At 31.8% G+C, this 22,216-nt stretch overlaps 2 protein-coding genes across 4 annotated transcripts in view; one reads left to right on the plus strand and one right to left on the minus strand.

Moving 5' to 3' along the window:
* Positions 1–22,216, minus strand: part of LOC134697661 (arginine--tRNA ligase, cytoplasmic-like) — a 111,461-nt gene that overhangs the window by 43,421 nt on the left and 45,824 nt on the right. The gene's annotated exons all lie outside the window — the stretch shown is intronic.
* Positions 1–22,216, plus strand: part of LOC134695683 (uncharacterized) — a 42,128-nt gene that overhangs the window by 14,922 nt on the left and 4,990 nt on the right. The gene's annotated exons all lie outside the window — the stretch shown is intronic.

Raw genomic sequence — 22,216 nt, forward strand, 5'->3', positions numbered from 1 at the left:
TGCACAACACTTTCTACTACAATTAAGATCGTATATTTTCAATAGAATGTATTGTGCAGCGCACAACACTATCTATACAAAATACCTTGTGTGGAAAGTTTTATGCACTGCTCAAAACATTATGCTACCAAATAAACATGGAATTTAACAAAAATTTCTAACACAAGAAATTATGCAAATTCCATAACTAAAAATAATAAGTTCAAATAATAGGTTGTTAGTTATATGGGCAGGAATTCGCTAGTGAAATTTTAGGGTCAATAGTGTTTATCCAATTAAAAAATAAAAAAATCATGCAAATTTGGAGAATAAACATTGTTTAAATATCAAAGTGGGTTAGTCTTTATTGCCAAATGCAAAAAAAATGGATCCAATTGAAAAAATCAACAAAAAATCAGCACTTGTTAAGTGCTGGCAGTTGAAAACTGTAGACAAAAAGTGTGACATTTCTGCAGTGGCAAAACCCCTAGCCATATTTAGAATATGCCTGAAGAATTGTTCTACTATAATAGTTGAAAATCAACTGCAAAATGATCGGTCTATCATTTAGAAACCCCATTTTGTACAGAATCCGATTATTGCTGCAAATAAAATACGTTTGAAAATGGACAAGTGCATGTAACTTTTCGGGTCAACAAATGTTACATGCACCTTTTAATTAGCTGATTAGCTTTGGAAACAAGTTATTGGTCCAGCATGGCAAATTTTGAAAGCTGTCAACAATGGGTACAATTTGGATTTCATGATTTTTATCAATCAACTGAAGTTTGAAAAATATAGAAGGTAAGAAAATTTATTTCATTTTCGTGTCAATACTACCCAATAATACTCATCTTTTTATAACAGTTGCATACTTTTTATAGTAAGCATTACCATAATTATTTTTTCACATTTCAACCTTCTGACAATTACATTAAAATGTGGCTTTGCCATCTTTCACACTTGGCATCTACCAGTGATCAAGCAGATGATAAGAGAGTGGGACCAGGTTAATTTGTCCTCACAATGAAGTGTTACATGCACTTTCTGTGTAAATTAGGTTCTTTGATAATGATGTGTGACTTGCTTTGCAATTTTGTCAAAAAATATAAGTTTATCTTGTATTTAAACAGGTTTGACCCTTACGATATCCATTTTATTGCTGGAGAGATTTCTGTACATAACATTGACACGAAAATATTTACCAAGGAAAGGTGTCTATGATACATGCAAAAGCTTTTTTTTGTACGGTTTGCCTTATCAATCTAATTTATTACATGAAATACCACAGATTAATTGCCAATTTGATTAACTAGTACTTGTATTCATTCTCAGCATTATAAAGATAACTGGCCACTTAATTTGAAAACATAAAATGTAACATTGACACCAGAATAAAAACAATATTACTTTATTACACTTAAAGCATAATTGGCCAGTGCATAATATTAAATCAAATGTAAATTTATGCTGAATTCTAAACAGAGAAGTTGTTGATCTTTCTTGATTTCTAGACTTTACAATATTTACTTGTAATTCTTATTGTTTAAAGGTATGTAACATTGACACATCTTCTGCGTCCAGGTTACATGCTACAACCTAATAAATGTGCATACAATTATTCAATCAATAAAATCTTGTTGAAATTTAAATTTGCTTCATTAAAATGATATTAAAGAAATAAATGAGTTTTAATTATTTGTGTTTATTTTTTTCCTGATTGACCAGCAATTTTTCCATCATTTGTTGGTGTTCCTGTCAATGTTACATACATAACCCAGAATTATAATGTTTTAAAAGCATTGATTTCCAAACCTCTGTTATGAGCTCTAAAATGAGTTTATCTGAGTTTATAAATGACTAACATCTGAAATATTGTCATCACACAATTTCTTTGATGCTCCTATGATAACTTTATGAGTAACATGGACTACGATTTTTGTATCAGGTCTTTTTTGTGTTACATGAGAAGATTTTACTGTGTTATAATCAACAGTTTATCTAATTCAAAGTTATTATTATGATACTTATTTTAAAAAATAATGTATAAAGTAAACCCAAATTAAACTTTTTTTTCATTAAGAAATTGTGTATGTAACATTGACAGAGTCTATTATTTAGACTTTTACATGTTCAGGCCAGTGTTACATGCGTAAACAAAACTTACTGCCATATGGAGCTATTATCTTATTTTTATTTTACAAAATTAAAGCGTTTTCATGTTTTCCTGTTTAATTTGTCTTTTAACACTAGTTAGTAACATTGACAACAATATTTTGTGTCAAGATTATTTTATGTTACATGCAAAGGTATTACTTCCTTAAAGTCAGACATTTATATAACATTTTATAACCTAAATGATTAATTAGATATTACCATATTACTGGGCAGCAATTATATTATTTCTCCAAAGTTGACTATTGGGCTTAAATTAAAATATTGTTTGTTTGCCCTTTACCGACCGACCCTATAAATTCGTTCCGCTAAAAAATATTTTATTTGTATTTACAAGTAAGATTTTATTTTAATTTATTTTGTCATTCCTACCAAAAATCTTATATTTGTATTTCCCGCTCAAATCCTTTTTACCAGAATCTTAGGGTTTTATCTTTCCTGTATAAGGTCAAGTCCGTTTGGTATCACTTGAGCGTTTGATATTAACACTTGCATTTAGAGTTTTAACTCGATGTTGAAAGCTGAAATCATGATATGACGAACGTTACTCTATGTCTTTTTACTTGAAGAGCAGGGTTCATTCAAAATGTTCGTCCAATACAAAATTGTCAACGTGTGCACAAAATATATGTATCCCGCTATGTTGGGATGGCCTTTGGTGATATGTAGATCAGGATGATTATGTTAACGATGCCTTCGACTAAACTGGTTAGCCTTTCCATCTATAGCTTAGCAAAAAATTTATATCTAAAAAAATAAAAAGTTCAATGCTTTTTTTTTAATAATAATTTCTAAAGTTTTCTTATCGCTAAATAGTCTTCTTTTCGCTTCTTGTCGCTTAATTTATTTTTCTTGTCGCTTCTTGATGCTTCTTGTCACTAATTAGTGAGACCCTCGCACCGAAGTCAGTGTAGCGATAAGTGAACACAACAGGGGTCCAGTTAAGCCTGCGACCAGCATATTATTTATATCTGACATGAACCAAAGGTCTGTAAAGTGGACAATATTTGGCAGTAAAATCGCCAAGTTTTTCCATACAGATCATTTATAAATGCAACGTAAAATACGTGACAATTGAGTTTCAAGTCTTGTAGCATTTTTATTGGAAACACAGGCACACACAAAAATTTAAACTCTCTAGGGACTTTTTCTACTAGTCATGCTAGTAATGTATGTCTGCCCGGACATATTTTACCAGGATAAAGTTATCTCTTACAGAAAACCTTTAGGTCAAGGTAAGCATACGACGGAAGTAGAATTTAAATCTCTTTAAAGCTCCAGGCATATAAACGTTGAAAATATGCCGCACAGCCCTATATTTTGATATTTGAAAACAAAATAGTAGTGCATATGAATTAACTTCACATTCTACAGGAAAAAAAAAATTCAAAACTTTCTGGGACTATTATACTTATAGTCCCAGAAACTTTTTAGCAAAAGCATGTACTTAAACAAAAGAAATACATTTGTACAAACAAAAATTACATCAGGCAGATTTTGTTTCTATAAAATAAAATATTATACCTACCTGCCTACCCATGACAAAAAATGTACCGAGCTAAGATATTTTTGGGGAAAGAAAAATAAAATATTTTACCTACCTACCTACCCTGTTTCAAAACATAGGGTCGGAAAAGGGCAAACAAACAATATTTTAATTTAGGCCTTAAGCACACCTCTTATATCTTCTGGTCTTCATGTATGTAACATTGACATACAACCTTTTACTTTTCTGTCAATGTTACACGCATGAACAGAACTGATAACATTTACTAACTCCTTTGCTCTATAAAGAGATTATTGATAATTTAACTTGTTTTACCACCATCAAACTTCATCTTTATTTCTAAATATAAATATTCTTTATAGAAGTGTATTTTCTTCATTGACAACAAAATTGGTGTCGGTCTTGAAAATTTACATGCTTTTTTTAATAAAAAAAATCTACAGGCAATATAAACCAAAGAAAGAAAAAGATGATCAGCAATAAATGTGATGAAGAAAACTCTCAGGAAGATGCTGCAAAAAGATACTGTCCCTGACAACCAGTCAGATGGTGATGTCCCTGGCAGCCAGACAGATGGTGATGTCCCTGTCAGCCTGGAAGATGGTGATGTACATATCAGTCAATCAGTTAGTTGGTGATGTTCCTGTCAGTCAGTCAGTCTGTGATGTTCTTGTAAGCCAGTCAGAGGGTAATATCCCTGTCAGCCAACAGATGGTGATGTCCTAGTCAACCTGGCAGATGGTGATGTTCATATTAGTCAGTCAGTTGGTGATGTTCCTGCCAGTCAGTCATATGGTGATGTTCCTGTCAGCCAATCAGATGGTGATGTCCCTGTCAGCCAGTCAGATGGTGATGTCCCTGTCAGCCAGTCAGATGGTGATATCCCTTTCAGCCTGTCAGATGGTGATAACCCTATCAGCCTGGCAGATTATGATGTCTGTGTAAGCCAGTCTGATAAGGTCCCTATTAGTGAGTCAGGTGGTGACGGTTCTTTCAGCCAGTCAGATAGTAGTGTTTTTCTGTGTCAGAAAACCAGATGATGGTGACTGTGCATGCAGACATACTAGTGATCTCCAATTTAACTATTCTACAGCAGTGTAGAAGATAGTTATTTCAAAATCTTGTTTATTTATCCCTTTTCAATCATCAGTCAACACATGTATCATGTGTATTTACTGATGCTCATTATAGAAATCATGAGGAATTCAATTTGTAGCATTTTTTTTAAATTGTTATGCCAATAATTGACATTCCAGAATATCTTTTGCATTATAAGAGGTTCAGGCTCCTTCTGATTTCAAAATAATAATTATAAACTCATCATGGATACCAGAATTGAAATTTTGTAGGCCAGAAACGCTTTTCGTTTACAAAAGACTCTTCAGTGATGCCAATGAAACAAAAAAGTAAAAGAAGGCCAAATAAAGTTGAAAACAGGACTATGGTCTAGTGGGTGTTGGTTTTCTCTTCTGAATTGTTTTACACTGGTCATTATGGGACCCTTTAAATTGTGGCTTCCTGTAGTTTAGGTAACAAGTTTTCAAGATGAAATGGCATTGAAAAATCGAAACAAGATATTTGAGAGTTTCTATATTATTGTAAATTTTATAATCTATGCATGGATTTTGGTTCTGTTTGAGGGTAGATTAATTGTAGTTTTGTTTTTTTCTTTTTTCAGATGGATAGTTGAAGATGTTGGAGACAGAAAACAAGAAACAAGAAACTTGTTTTGAATGTTTGAAATAAAATTATTGTTTAAACCTTAAAAAGTTATCATAAATGTAAGATTAACCAGCAGAAATAAAACGAGATATGGGGTAATATGTCTATCAGACAACAACCTCAAAGATGAAACCCAAATTGTTCTTTATAGAAGTTATGTAAACAATTGAAAATAAGATTCTCAATAAATGCAGCTGTATCAACCTCTTGTAGATTTGTCCATGTTTTGTCTTGGTTTTTCATACTATTAGTTTTAAGTGTAACTGTGTCACATGAATGAGGGATACATGTAATCATTTTGTACCCTTACTTTGTCAGTATTAGTTATTGAGTGAGAAACTTGTGGATGCTGATGGTTGTGTGGTTGTCTTCTTATCAATCTCATCCCTGTGCATAAAAAACCGGTTGCTTACTTACTGATATAAAAATGTTTCATGTTGTGGAAATTTTGGATGACTCCTTCATCAATTGATCTATCTTTGGTCTAAATTTTATTTTTCTGGTTATTTTGACATTTGAATATCTTTTAATTTAGCCTTCCATAGTGTACCACCATGAACAAGCATAACTTCTGGTATAGTTAAAAAATATGTCTGCTGTCTGAAATTTAGGTGAATGGTTTTGGTATTAACCACTATTTAAATAATATCATATATGAGAAATGTGGCAGTATTATTGTTTAATTTACATTCAGATGGTTGTTTGGAGGCTTTTTATATCTTTTAAGGTCAATTCTGGCATGGTTCATTATTCATATTTTTTGTGTCAACGTTACATGCAACATTTAAGTCACTATTTTATGACAGAAATGAGATAATTGCAAAAATATTAATACAATTTTTTAATGTGAGGGTAACACAATGAAAAAGAGCCTTTACATGTTCAGAAAGAAAATGATTCTTACTGTATTTTTTCTCTTAAACATTGCATGTAACATTGACAGAAAAGTAGAAGAAACTTGTTTTCACAAAATTTCTGAAAGAAATGAAAATATACATTTTAGAGTTTTGATGATAGACAATGTTTTGTGATCAATATATATGATATTGAATGTTGAATAAGTTAAGGAATCATTAATCTCAATTTGGAAAAAGTGTCCATGTTACATGCTCCAAATTCATTATTTGCTTTGGTTCCAAACTGACGCAAGTTTAAAAATGATTTTTTTGGTTACAAATAGAAGGACACCATTTGTAGCAATAATTTGTAAAAAATTTAGAAGCTTATAATGATTTTTATTTTTTTCTTACAATGTCACACTAAAGGAGCATTAGCGAATTCCTGCCCATATATATATTTAAATAGCGTGCCAGATCTAATGTTTCAAGAACTCCTTATTTATTTTTTGGTGGTCTTTTATTGACACAAGCCATACCCGTAGCCAGGGGGTTCGGAAGAACCCCCCCTTGAATACAAATAATGACTGTTAAAGTCAACGTTCTGTTTGAATTGTGACTGTTAAAGTCGAGTTTTTGAGGTCAAATATTGACACCCCCCTTTGGAAATTCCTGGCTACGGACATGCAAGCATCTAGAATCTGTTCAATTTCACAATTTATTTTCATTTGAAGGGTTGTATATCTTAATGATAGATTTGAAATAATATATAAGTTCCTATATAAGGAATTCTACAAAATATTGACCTGCAAATTTAAAATTTACTATTAAATGTGACCCAATTGTAGATTGATTGATTGATTGTTGATTGCTTTACGCCGCATTAGCACAAAAAGGCTATATCATGGCGAGAGCTAATTCGAATATTTTTTACAATTTAAAGCATATTTTTAAAATAAGACAAAAGGTCCTTCAATATACTAAAATTCTTGACTAAAGCAAATTTATTATATACAAATAAAAATCAACAGTAAAATAACGTGATAAAAATTAAAATCTATTTAAATATATTAACATTCTTATATTCTATAATAAATTCCAATTTCTTTTAAAAAAGCAACAATATTTGTAAATGGAACATTATTGAATAAATCATACATATTATTGACATTGAAATGCTTCTTATGAATATCAGCAAAGTCAATACAATTAATTAAAACATGTTTAATAGTATACTTGCAGTTGCAAGGTACACATTGTGGTTCATCTTCATTTTTTAAAAGATACTCGTGTGTTATTCTAGTATGACCAATACGACATCTAGTAATAACACACTGATCTTTTCTGGACATAATATTATTTAAAGGTTTGCCTAAGTTAGGTTTAATTTCATGCAGTTTATTATCATCTTTTTTACTCCATTTATTTTTCAATATATTAAAAACATATTCTCTAATATTAGATTTAAAATCAGTATATGTATATCACAGTTAGAAAGAGGGTCACCCAGGGCATTCTTTGCCTCAAGGTTTACAGCTGTGTTTCCAAGGATTCCAACATGACTCGGAACCCATAGAAAATTTATTTCTTTAAGAAGAATTTTTAAATTCCTCGATCATTACATATAAAATTTTGAGAATTGTTGGGTTTTTAATTTTAGTATTTCGTATAGCTTGTAAGCATGAAAGTGAATCCGAACATATAATTAATTTGGATTTATCTGAAGAAGCAATAAATTTCAAAGCCAAAGTTATTGCATCTGCTTCAGCAGTAAAGATGGATGCATCAGATGGCAAACGGAGGGTTGCAGCTCTGTCCCTGAAGACAGCAGCAGATGCAACTCTGTCACCATCTTTTGATCCATCAGTATAGACAGTTGAAAAATCTAGATAATCGGCTTTAATTTCAGCATAGTGTTGCTGAATTAAAAGAGGATTTGTTTTATTTTTATTGTGTTCACGGAGATCAAATATCATTTTTGGTTTGGGAAGTTCCCATGGAGGACCAATTGTAGAAGTGAGGCTTATAACTTAAGGGTCAGTTTGCTTCTCAGTTTCAAAATATTTAGCTTTTCAAAACATTAGTTTACATTGATAGGGGATTAATAATGGAATCAAAAGAGCAAAACAAATGTATAGGGCAATGTGCTTGTTTTCCAGATATTATAGCCATTGAAATTTTGGCAGGAAAATAATCTCTCTCGACTTTTCATAGCTTTATCATTTACAAGTTTAAGTTCTCAAAAACTATTCAAAAATAATTAAAATTGTATAAGACTTTTACAGATTGGCGTATTACTATACATGTAAAAGATTTATAAAAAGAACAAGAGGCTGTCACAACGACAGCAAACTGGATTTATTAACATTTATTTGTGTCCTGGCAATATCACAAGAACCATAACTGATAAACAGTGAAAGTGAAAATCGTCAATATCAAATTTGACCTCCATTTTGTCATCAGTATCAACAAATTAAAATTTGAAAGAGCTTAGGTTGAATGGTTCATGAATAATGCAACAACATGAATGGAAACGCCTTTTTTTTATCTTTCAAGAACCATAACTCCTGAACAGTAAAAGTCAAAATCCACATTATTAAACTAAACCTCCATTTTGTCATCAGCAACAACATACTAAAATTTGAAAAACTTTGGTTGAACAGTTCATGCGTAAATGCACGGTCACAACTGGGAACACCATTTTTCAATCTTTCAAGAACCATAACTCCTGAACGGTAAAAGTCAAAATCGCTGTTCTTGAACTTGACCTTCATTTTGTTGTCAGTAATAACATATTAAAATTTTAAAAGCTTTGGTGGAACAGTTCATGAGTAAATGCACGGACAACATTTGGTTGACGCCCGCCCGCCGTACATCCAGAAATAAATAACCGACATTTTTGTCACAAAAATCCTGTTAAAAATGGGGGTCAATGGGCATATTTTTTAACAGCATATTCAAATGGCTTTAAAAAAATCAGAGGATTCTGAAAATTTGACAAAAAACCAGAACATCATAAGACAAGGGAAGTTCCTTAAGGCATAATTAACACAGTATCTTGAAATTCATAACAATTGCATCTGCATGATGAAAGGAATAACTGATGAATTTACAATCTTGTTTACTAAACCTTTATGGTTATACTAAATGGTTTTGCATAATGTGCTTCTTTTGATGTTAAAAAGGATTTTACCTTGTGTGTTAAGAAGATTATGGTCTTCTTTGATAGTTTGTTGAAAATTAATAAAACTAATGTATCTCCTGGCTAATAGGATTTGAAAAAGATATCTGCAAAATCTGCATTTTTGAATTTGTACAGAAATGTTTTATAACTAATGCAATAATTATGTCATGACACATAAGAATACATTTAATTTAAATAAATAAATATAGCATGCTATTTTGTATGGATATTGCCCATTGTTGAAGGCTGCACAGTGACCTCTGCTATAACTTCTCCGTCATTCAATCTCTTTTGTCTCATTGGCAATTATATATACTACATCCTATTATTCTAATACAGTAATACCAGCCAGCCAACCCACACTTATAGATTGGTAGGTGTATATAGTTATTTACTTCATTTCAATATAATATTTTTTTTATAATTTTAACACAGATTGTGACTTAATCATATAATATTAACAAGGAAGTTAATAAATGACACTATTACAGCTGATTTCAATGAGTATGTGGCCAAAGTTAAATATCTTTGGTTAGGTTGCTTTAAGCTAACCAAACCGTGAAGTCATTGTTAGGTAAGGTATCATACCCTCCATACAAATTAGCCTAGTCCCTCAGACAGATAGATTGGTTATCTGTCGGAATAGTCTACTTTTAAAGAAGGGTAATTTACTTAACCTAGCTAACAATGACTTCATAGTGAAGCTAGCAAGCAAGCTAACCAAAGATATAACTAAGTACTTTAAAACTACAATAATTTACTCATTGAAATCAGCTTTAATACTCAAAACAGTATTGTGCTCTTAAATGACGGTCATGACCCTCAAAAAATTATTCAAGGTCATGACCCTCAAAGAACTATTCAAGGTCATGACACTCAAAGAATTGTTCAAGGTCATGACCCTCAAAGAATTATTATAGAAACTAGGGGGCAGCGCTAGAAGTATGTAAAAGGAACTGAAATTTTGCATTCTTATAGAGTAAATAAATTAATCATACAGACTAAGCTCTACAACAGCCCATTGGATGCTTAGTGGGGCCTTACTGGTACATAACCTCCATTTGTCTAGGAAAATAGAAATGGGAGAACATTTTATATTTCATAAGACACTTTGAAATTACAATAAATATATAATTTTGAAAGTTTATAACTAACATTCATTGGATTATTTCTTTCACTGAATTGCCATAGGGGTACGGTGAAGTTACAAAATAGTCATCAGAACACACTCCTTAACTAAATATCACTCAATGTCAGACAGCTGGATTATGGGAAAAAAAATAAATGTTTATAAAAAGCCATTGATTTGTGTTTTATTAAACTCTGTAACCAACAGTATACATCTGATTTCAATATGATAGACATAAGCTTCAGTCATTCAATACTTAAGTATACCTTGGTAGCTATAGCCTTTCATGGAGACGGAAATGTCAGACTTTCTGTGAATACAACCATCATCAGTCTGAAGAAACCTGATTAGACATATTAAAATTTAAGGGGATAAGTATAAAGTGAATAATCAGTATTTGCCCTTCACTATGAAATTTAGCCTTTAAATGTTGAGCTCTAAGCCATGTTAGTAATTATCAAGAACGTTGGAGTAAAGTGATTAAAATTGCATTTTGTCTTTAATCTAGCACAGTTTACCTTATAAAGAATCAATGACAAATTTTCTTCAAATCTTCATTAAGCTACCAATGAACTAGGAAAAAAAGTTCAAGTAATCTTTGTTCAAGTAAATTAATCTTGTGTTCATGGTTTTCTGTTCTATAACACACCTGAGCCTGGTCATTAAGAGATAAAATTTATTGCTATTTCGTTCAATAAAGACAGAACAATTCTTTTATATCAAATACTTCAGTAAAAAGTCTGTGTCATCCAGAGTCCATGCCATTTGTTTTATGTAGTAATTTACAGCTCCAAGTAATGAAATAAAGTACAAACAAACAAACTCAAACTATTGAAACTCTTTCCATTAGTTCCTCCACTAAATTTCAGCTTCTAGCTATCAAAGAAGTACCAATAAAACAGACATTTCCCATGTTTTATATGTAATTGAACTTAGAAGCCTTGCATCAAAAAAATATTCCAATTATTGAATGATTCCAAAACTAATTAAGTCATCTCAGCAGACCAAACAAAAATTGAATAATCTGTTGCAATAAACAGGTATGCTTGCATTCAATAAAAAAGTTAGGACAGACCAATTTCCTTGCTAACACTAAGAACCTAAGAACTTGAGGAATCCCATCCACCAACTTAAAACACAATTACAATAAAGAAACTTTTGGTACCACTACTTTTGTTATAACAAGCTCAGAACATTCAGAAAATCAACAACCTGAATTATACTATGGCACTTAACTAAAAAGTAAATATAGCAGACAGCCTCAATGACAACATCTGGATTAAAGTCATAAAGTTAGGTTTCTTGCTATGAAAAGGCACATATTGTGGCCATCTAGTTTTTTGCTTTGAAGTCTAAGGTACATAATGAGGCCATCTGGTTTCTTGCTTTAAAGAGGCACAAATAGTGGCCATCTGGTTTCTTGCTTTGAAGAAACACAAATAGTGGCCATCTGGTTTCTTGCTTTAAAGAGGCACAAATAGTGGCCATCTGGTTTCTTGCTTTGAAGAAACACAAATAGTGGTCATCTGGTTTCTTGCTTTAAAGAGGCACAAATAGTGGCCATCTGGTTTCTTGCTTTAAAGAGGCACAAATAGTGGCCATCTGGTTTCTTGCTTTAAAGAGGCACAAATAGTGGCCATCTGGTTTCTTGCTTTAAAGAGGCACAAATAGCAGCCATCTGGTTTCTTGCTTTAAAGAGGCACATACTGTGGGCATCTGGTTTCTTGCTTTAAAGAGGCACATAATGTGGCCATCTGGTTTCTTGCTTTAAAGAGGCCAATATGTGTCCATCTGAGTTCTTGCTTTAAAGAGGCACAAATAGTGGCCATCTGGTTTCTTGCTTTAAAGAGGCACAAATAGCAGCCATCTGGTTTCTTGCTTTAAAGAGGCACATACTGTGGGCATCTGGTTTCTTGCTTTAAAGAGGCACATAATGTGGCCATCTGGTTTCTTGCTTTAAAGAGGCCAATATGTGTCCATCTGAGTTCTTGCTTTAAAGAGGCACAAATAGTGGTCATCTGGTTTCTTGCGTTGAAGAGGTATATAATGGGGCTATCTGAGTTCTTGCTTTAAAGAGGCACATAATGTGGCCATCTGGTTTCTTGCGTTTAAGAGGCATATAATGGGGCTATCTGAGTTCTTGCTTTGAAGAGGCACATACTGTGGCCATCTGGGTTCTTGCTTTGCCATCTGGTAACTTGCTAGCATTTTTGTTCATTCTTCAACAATCCAAATAAACAAATTCATGTAATAATATCTGAATTAGATAGTAGCTTACTATCAAACATAAGTAGAATGCAAATGTTTAATTTTCTTAAAATGTTTGTGTTCGTTACTTATGACTTAAGCAAATGTGCTTGGATGATGAATCACTACAATATGTTGATGTTTTAATAGGTATATCCCACATCTTTTTTTATTAATTCTCATCAAGTTAATTGCTTCATGCAATGATAATCCTTAAGTTCTATCAAATATTTGCATTTGTCACAAAAATTACTTTCACAGTAGGCAGCTTTTTATCTTGTATTTCTAACTTTTTTATGTACTAAGACAATTCTGGATTAGACCTCACAACTATTTTGAGTTCAACAGCACTTAACACAAAAAAAGCAGTTTCTATTTTTTTCTTATAATTATACCCTTACACACACGAGATGATAATTTGGCCAATACCTTATACAAATGTTTCCTTAATTTGGATAGACTTGCTTTGACTCTATTCATTAGATCATGATGTCAACACGAATTGTCATATGCATGTAACACTCCTGACACCATTGTCATATTCCAAAGGTATAAATACAATTAAACAACTGAATGTACATTAATATAGCTCTATTTGGCAAAGCTTTTAGGAATTTCAGGTCTTCAATGTTCTTCGACTTAGTACTTTAGATGGCCTTAGATTCAAATTTAACAGATGAGTCTGCTGTAGACAAAACCAACACTTGGCTTACGAAATTTCAATCCTCTGGTATCTACGAAGGGTTGATTTACATCAGATGAATGCTTGAGTTATCAACTTGACATAATTAACATTGTGCTATTGGGAAATGTTCATAATTTTCAAATAGTAAAAATGAATATAATAATTCATCAAAGCATAAAGTTACTATGGAAGCGGAATGCACTGTACAAACTTTATCTCTTGATCTACAACAGATTTCTGTACTTTTATTATTTTAATAATTGAGAAAAATGTCCCCTGGGTTAAGTAATGCTAGATAATATTTAGAAGTATTATGGTCTCATTATCCAAAGGATTAAATGTTTTACATTTTTACGTACACTATACAGATTAGAAATCTGGGCAAAACATGAACATATTTGTAACTGAAGACTAGAGTGTTCAGTCAGACCATGAATGAAATCTAGTTTTGGACTCTGAAAAATGTTTAAGCGATGAATGAACATATAAGGTATATTAGCTTTGTCTTTTGATAACACTGATGCAGAAAGACTTTATATTTTCATGGATTATGAGTTCTTTAGAGCATGCAGGGGGATCTGTACTGTTAATCATGGATATTTTTTTTCAACTGATTTCATTTTTCTTTCTGACTCTTATAAAATGTTATTTTTATACCTTTTTTTAGCTTAACTTAATTAGCTGATTAAAATATTAGAAATAATTTTTGACAATAATCATGAAGATTCTCCCTTGAACTTTGACATGAGTGTCATGATTGTATTGTAGCACACTCCTTGAAATACTTCAAGATGTTTATATACAAACTCAGCATCAGATCCAGAAATGTTCATAAGTGGGAGCCCACTTAGGTCATGTCCCCCCTTAATCAGCCTCTGAAACTAAGGTAAATGACTTTATAATCTTCAAAGACATCTTTGTGTGTCACTGTCTTTAATCCTGGACAACTAATTATTGAATTTAAAACAAGCTAATTGATTTTTCTGTGACAACCACCATTGTTCTGCAGCATCATGATTCTTTTAATAAGTATAACAAGCCTTCCATAGACACTACAGGTACAGTAGTTAATACAATTCTTTCATGTACAATTTATGAGTAGTTATCTTATTATTACCAAAAATATCTGTCCACTTTTTATTTCTCAGTCGCATGTTCAAGATGAAATAAATGACTTCTAATTTATCAAAATAAGATGCATTTTGTCATAATCAATATATAAACATGATAGAAACACAAATTTGTCAACAAAGAGATTTTTCATTTCCTAAAGGCATCTATTTTGGCCAGAAATAGCAAACCAACTTCCTCAAATAGCAGCAAATAACCGTTAAATTATAGAATCAAAGAAAAAAGCGTAAATTTTTTTTTTAACGATGACAGAAATATAATGATATAGTACACTGATTACATTGTAAGGTATCGATGATGCCTTCTGAGGATTCTATGATTAATATTTACTCCCGCTAATATCATATATCCCTATTGTACGACGAACAATGTTACTAACTGTTGATAAGGTTTAAGTCACGTAAGTTCTGACTAACAAAAAAATATCACATTTTAAAATTAATTTAGTGTCATTTCTTGCATGTAATATTACTTTAAATCATAGAAACATTTGTGCTTAGGGATTTGGAAAATGAAATATTTCTCTGTAATTCTCCGAATTGTTTTCCATATATGCTAGTAAACAATTTCTCTTCAAGGTAATTTTAATTTGAACGCTGTGCTCTGAGACAATATAGTTCTGACAAATAGCAATTGTAATTTTTCTGTTAATTTTATATCTACACAATTATTTTTGAAAGCAGAAAACACATGTAATACAATTAATCCATTCTAACCTTTAAACAAAGAAACCAGAGACTAAGTGAAGGGTATAAAAGTCTATAACTAACCGGGGATCAAATGGTGATGCTTTAAGGAAGACGGTACCAGTGAAGCATCTAAAAAAGTGTTCTTTTGTATCTTTTTTTCATTTTTGATTGTAGTGTAAATCTGGCTGTTGTTTTTCTCTTTTGACCTTGGGTCATCATGGTCATTCATAGCTTTGTCTTCGACTTAATGGTAAAGTTTGTACAGTGACAGTGTACCTTGATAATACGCAGCATTCACTTTATATGAAGTGAAATGAGTCCATTTTTTTTATATTCACATCCTATCAGCACATCATTAGTGGTATAAATATCCTGCTTTTAAGTTTGTACCGTTTCATAAAAAATAAGGAGATAACAAAAGAGCAATTCAAAACACATAATTTGTTTAAAGATAGACAAAACAATTACTACAATCAGACATACAAAAACTAAGAAAACATTACACATAGAGAAAAAAATAAAAATTGAGCATCATCAACTCCACAAAAGACTAAGGGTAGAAACTAAATAATGTACAAAACAATTACAACAATCTAAAAGACAAAAACTAAGAAAACATTACACCAAAAAAATAGAGATTGAAAATGGAAATGAGGAAAATGTCATAAAGACAACAACCAGACCATGCAAAGAGACGAAACAACGTAGTTCACCAATGGGTTAACATAGCAAGAAAATCCCACACCCTGAGGTTTGTCCTCAGCTGGCCTCTAAATAAAAATGTGTCATAGTTCAAAATGCCTTTTCTTCCTCAATCTAATGCATTTATAAATATACTTATACATGATATTATATAACATGTAATTGATCCTAGCATATAATGTTTTCTCTGACATGCTCTTTTAAGAGAAACATGACTTTGGAAGCATCTTAATTACTTTCTATCAGAAACAAGAATCACGTTTCTGTCATGCTAATTACAAGTTATCAAATAAAAGACATACACAAAGGGATTTAAAATCCAATAAGAATTCCCAAGAAAACCAATTGACAACAAAAGTAAAGATATATTTTCTATAACTGCCATATTTTCTTTTATTCATGACTATTGGCATCCAGTACCAAAGTGAGGTACATATAATTAGAGTTAAATATGTCCATAGTCTACAGACCAGTACCAAAGTGAGGTACATATAATTAGAGTTAAATATGTCCATTCTCTACAGAGAAATAATCTTTCCATAGCAGACCTCTATAATGTTCTTATTTAGGCCTAAATTAAAGTATTGTTTGTTTCCCCAATCCGGACCCTGCCAAGCAAGGTGTGGGTAGGGAAATCATTTTATTGTTTCCAAAAAGCTTGAACAATATCAAAAGATGCGACAAGCTTAAAAAATCAGAAATGAATTAAATAATTTTCTACTTAGTTTCGAAAAATAAAATTTTATGAGTACCCGTAGCACCGTTTATGCAGGGTCGGTTGGGATTGGGGAAACAAACAATATTTTATTTTAGGCCTTACAAAAAAGTAACACTTATACCTGGCTGATATCAATGTCTGATTTAAAGGTAGGGGCACAGAGGACAGAGACACTATTAAAAAGAATTCTAACCATTATGTACAATTACCCAGCTCTCCCCCTTTTTTTTCCTCTCTCATACCCTGGGTCTGTTTCAAAGATATCTGTAAATAAATTCAATCTTTCCACCCTATTTAAAAACTAAAAACCAAATGACATACCAATTTGGATTTTTTTTTATGAATGTGTTAATTATGCCGGTTGAACCTAGGTCAATTGGTGAAAATAACATCTGAATGACCAATGGTCTCTATTAAACTGTGATGTGGTAAAGTAGGCATATGAATTGTGACATTTATTTGGTACAAGATGCTAGAAGTATAACGTACTTCATCAACTATATACTGAGTATATACTGATGTCAATTTAAACAATATGTTGATAAATACCCAAAGTAGTATGAATGACAAATATGTCTTGTCAACAACTATGCCTTATTTCCTGAAGTCATTTGAGTGGTACTAAAATAGATATGGTCTTTCCTTAAAAAGAACATATCAATAACATGTTTACAAATAACCATCAAATAATCAAAAAATTCTAATCGCTTTTTTTTTCTCTGACATGATGACAGTAATGACTATTTTCTATGGTAATTTAAAAGAATTTAGAAACCAAATTTTTAATGTCAATTTACACATGATCAACACATTAGATTACAGTTGCATGCAAAGCTTATGTCTTCCTTTTTATGTCCACATATTGTAGGCCGGGCACAACATATAATATGTAATATTTATTTCATTATCTATATCAGCTGCAGTAGTAATTTACCTCTCATTTTAGTTCTATTTGAAGCATATTTCTTTCAACATCAACATGAACTATCATATTTGGTTCAGATTGATGGAGCTTGCTGTGCATCAGGGTGCTTAACAGTGTTTGATGGGAAATTTATCTTTTATGTATTAGGTCCAAAATATTGTGAATAACCTTCGTTATATATATTATAAGTTCCTTCAAAATTACATCTGACTTCTAATAATATTTTAATTACCAGTTATTAAAATCCTCTTTTTAAATATTTATGCCCCCTAAAAAAGTATTTGTACCAAATACATGTAATTCTAATTTAAACAATGTGAACTTTTAAATCATCAAAAGTGTGAGTGGTAAATATTTACTCTTCGGTTTACCAAATCACATTGATTATTATCAATTTATAATTCACTTTCCCCACTGACATACGTCAATAATACATTCTACAAAGGGTAAAGTGACAACTAAAGTGTGACATTTAACAAGTATATTAACAAAGACAAGTGGTAGAAATTCCTGGAAATACAGAGAAAGGATAGCCTTGACAACCGGGTAATTACAATAATACAAGTGGACTCATTTAGGCTTTCTCCATGAATTCTGTTGAGAGCTGAACAAATAGGGATTTAGTTAATATTGAAAAAAAAATGATATTTATCAAAGCTAACAGATTCAGTACATCAGACCAAGTGTCTCAGATCAAGAAACTTTTATAAGTGGAGGCCCACTGACTGCATAAAAGGGGGTCATCCTGTCATGCTGCAGTGATTCCATATATAATCAATTTTTCCCAGAAAAGGGAAGGCCCTGGCCCACTGAGCCTCCATCTAAATCCACCTCTGCAGACTAACCCAAAACATGTGTTCCCTCCCCGTGGTTAACTCTTTGTGTCTTGTCTAAGAGCCTGACTCACCTTCAAACTGAGGGACCACAAGAATGTGTCCATAATTTAACAAGGATGCCCCACTTGCACTACCATTTTCTATGTTTAGTGGACCGTGAAATTGAGGTTAAAAAACTCAAAACACAACCATAGTAATCATGTGTATTGATTGGATTTTAACTTCATCAAAAATTACCTTGACCTTAATCTTTAACCAAATACTTTAACCTAAAGTGCGACAGACTGATATATGTAAGGACGGATGCACCAACCGCAAAACATGGGGCATAATAAAAACAAATCCAAAATTTTGTTTGACCTTTATTTGATCATTACCCCACTTGAGGGTAGCACACTACTTACATGTTGAATTGAAAAGCTATATGGTATCAGCAATTTTTGAAAAATCATTTAGACAAGTGATAAATTGATCTTTTATCCTTTATTCAACAGCTCGATGGATGATAGACAAGAAAAACCTTAATGAATCTTGATTTAGCAATTATTTCTGTCTCAAAGTATTTCAAACTTTATCAGACACTTATTACTTGAGCTTAGAACTGAAATCAATCATGAGCTTGCTTTGCTGTTTTCATATATTGTTCTTATTGGTCTAAATGACTTGTGGTTAACAATGTTGACATTCACCATTAATGATATTTTCCTCTTTAAAAAACCTTTTTCACATAGCGGAAACCAATAATTCTTCTATTTAATGGTATAAAATCTTTGCTTGTTCTTATCCTTACTAATGACTACTTCAAAACAGAATTATGTAATACTTGGAAAACTAGAAAATTTGAACCAATCATCATGGAAAATTACCAGGAAGGAAAAATGTAATTTTTTTCTGTTTAATGACAAAACATTCGAATGCAATGTTTGTTCAATATTGTTGTCAATAGTAATTATACATGTACATAGATATAGGAAGATGTGGTGTGAGTGCCAATGAGACAACATGTATTACCTTATTTTGAAAAACAACACAAATATAATCTATTGTTTAATTGTGTCTATGTTGTTTAAGGAAGCTGGCTTGTCATGTTTTGGATTTTTTGTCAGCTTTTCGGAATCCTCTGGTTTTATCCATTTAAATGCCTTGAAAAAATTTGCCCGGTGACCCCCATTTTTCTTGTTAAAATTCTTTAACATGTATAATGATAAGCCATCTTTAAAAGTCTTATAAAATTTTAAATACTTTTTAACAGTTTTTGAGAACTTTAACAGGTCAATGATAAAGCTATGAAAAGTCAAGAGAGAGTATATTCCCGCCAAAATTTCGATGGCTCATATCTCGAAAACAAGCACGGTGACCGATATATTTTTTTTGCTTTTTGGATTCCTTTATTAATTCCTTATCAATATAAACTAGTGTTTTGGAAAGTTAATTACTTTGAAACTGAGAAGCGAGCTCCCTTAAAAGAGCATACCTTTAGTTTTAAAGTCCAGACAAAACTTTGTATATGTATTCAGTTTTATATGGGAGTGTAAGGTTGAACTAAATTTTTTACTATGACCTTGCAGATGTTTTAATTCCAAAATGATTTAAAGAAATGTAAAGTTGAACTAAGTTTGTGACCCGATGGCCTTCTAGATGTGCAATGTGCATATGCTTTAAAGGCATCAATGGACTCAAAAGTTCTGAACTGGATTCAGATTTCAGGAAGTCAGTCTCAGACAATCAGAAAACACAATTCAAATTGATTCCCATCCCTGTACTCCTCATAAACACACCCTTACATAGAATATATTTTATTTTTTAGCCAAAACAACTGTTATATTGTGACTCACAGCTGATATTTTACAACCTCAATGTGAAAAAACCCAGATAACAAGTGCTAAGCGTCTATCTTTTCTAAACCGCAGTTTTGTTATTTAGATTAAAGAACAAATTTATTAGATACATCAATAAAAAACTTGAAAATATTCTCTCACTTTCAAAACTGTACCGCATAAAACACTCCATATTAATTCTGATGGCTTACTAATGAAATGAAAAAGCTCAATTTTATGCCTATAAATTGCTTAAATGTCAATCTGCTTAACGGTATAACCAACAATAATGCAGTATCTCCATTCCTGATAATAAACTCCATTAGGCATGCCATTATTTATTCGACTCGTGCCTGATCTAGTTCGTCACTGATCCTTCAAACGATTAGGAGATCCGATTAATACAATGTATGAAGTCAGTTTGTTGATGATTACATCTGAATGAAAAATAAATTGAATTTTTCTCATATTTCTGTCATATTCAGTAGGAACATGTTAAATTATGTCTTTGATAAATCACATTAGCTTTTTCTGAAGGATATTTCCAAGATCGCAATATTGTTTTGGGTTAAGTTACATTACAGTGTGGATTGATTGAAGTAAACATGAACTTCTATGCTCAGCTTCTATGGCATATAGTCTCTTTGATGGAGAGTTGTCTCATTGGCAATCATACCAAGTGACCTTGATATTTTTATATGGTAAATGTTCTTAAGAGGTGAATTATTACAGTAACATTCAAGGTGCTCGTTAAGGTCTTCTGTTCCATTATTATAACTTTGGTAAAGTGAATGCATTTCCATTGAAATAACTTATACGACAGACAGAGATGGGCAAACAGGCAAGCAGATGGACGGGCACTGCATGGGCTGAAGTAGTGACTATTATACACAGTGACATATTCTTTGTCTCTAAATGTGTTAACATTTGAAATGGTCAATTCTTCATATTATGAATCATATCTTTTTTAATAAAGTTATAAGTTATGCAGCTTCATGAAGCTTAGCTTGATCGGTTATCATGCACTTACTCATTGATTGATTGGTCATTAATGTCACTGTCAGCACTATTGGCTTTTTGGTTATCAGGTCAGTTTTTATCGGTGGGGGAGTTCTTTGTTGAACCAATGGAAGCTAGTATGAACATTTTCCCTGCATATAATTGCTATCAAACACTCCCCCTGTATTAGAGTGTTACCTATATATTTATAGATTATCCTTGATCATCTCAACGAGATTGATTTTCTCGCTTGAGCTGGAACAGCGAAAGTGAGAAAAGCAATCGAGTTGAGATGACCAATGATAATCTGTTTATCGCTATTTTACCTATGACGACGTTGTCAATTTCAATGTCAATTTCGTAAGCAACGCCTCATGGTCTCCTTAGTTTCTAGCGATAATTTTTCCATCTCAAGCGAGAAGCATGATATATATATGAAAATTATGACCAAAAAGATCAAAGGAAAAATGCACAAAATAGCGATAAATATATATATATATATATTGATCAGTCGCTATTACAGTTAACCCTGTATTAGAGTGTTACCTATATATATATATAGATCAGTCGCCACTACAGTTAAAGTTTTTTTATCTACTGTGGATTCATTATTTACCAATTTTCTTTGGTTTCGTGAATACAGCAGTGAACCACGAATTCAAATGCCCTACAAAAATTATATTTTTAATAGGTTTGTATAAAGAGATTGACAAAACTATGAAATCAAATATCAATGAATATGACAGTTTTCAGCTATCCACGAAAATTGATACCTGCGAAAATAAATGAATGCACAGTATACCAATGTTTTTGAAAACCATCTATTGTCAGGTTGCTATTTCATCAGCATTTCTACCAAATAACCATATTTCATCTTCTTATATACAAAAACAAGAAATCTACTATAATCAGATCATATTTAACAGTATGTAACT

The sequence above is a fragment of the Mytilus trossulus genome, chromosome 14 (assembly GCF_036588685.1).
Source record: "Mytilus trossulus isolate FHL-02 chromosome 14, PNRI_Mtr1.1.1.hap1, whole genome shotgun sequence".
Taxonomy (NCBI): Eukaryota; Metazoa; Mollusca; class Bivalvia; order Mytilida; family Mytilidae; genus Mytilus; species Mytilus trossulus.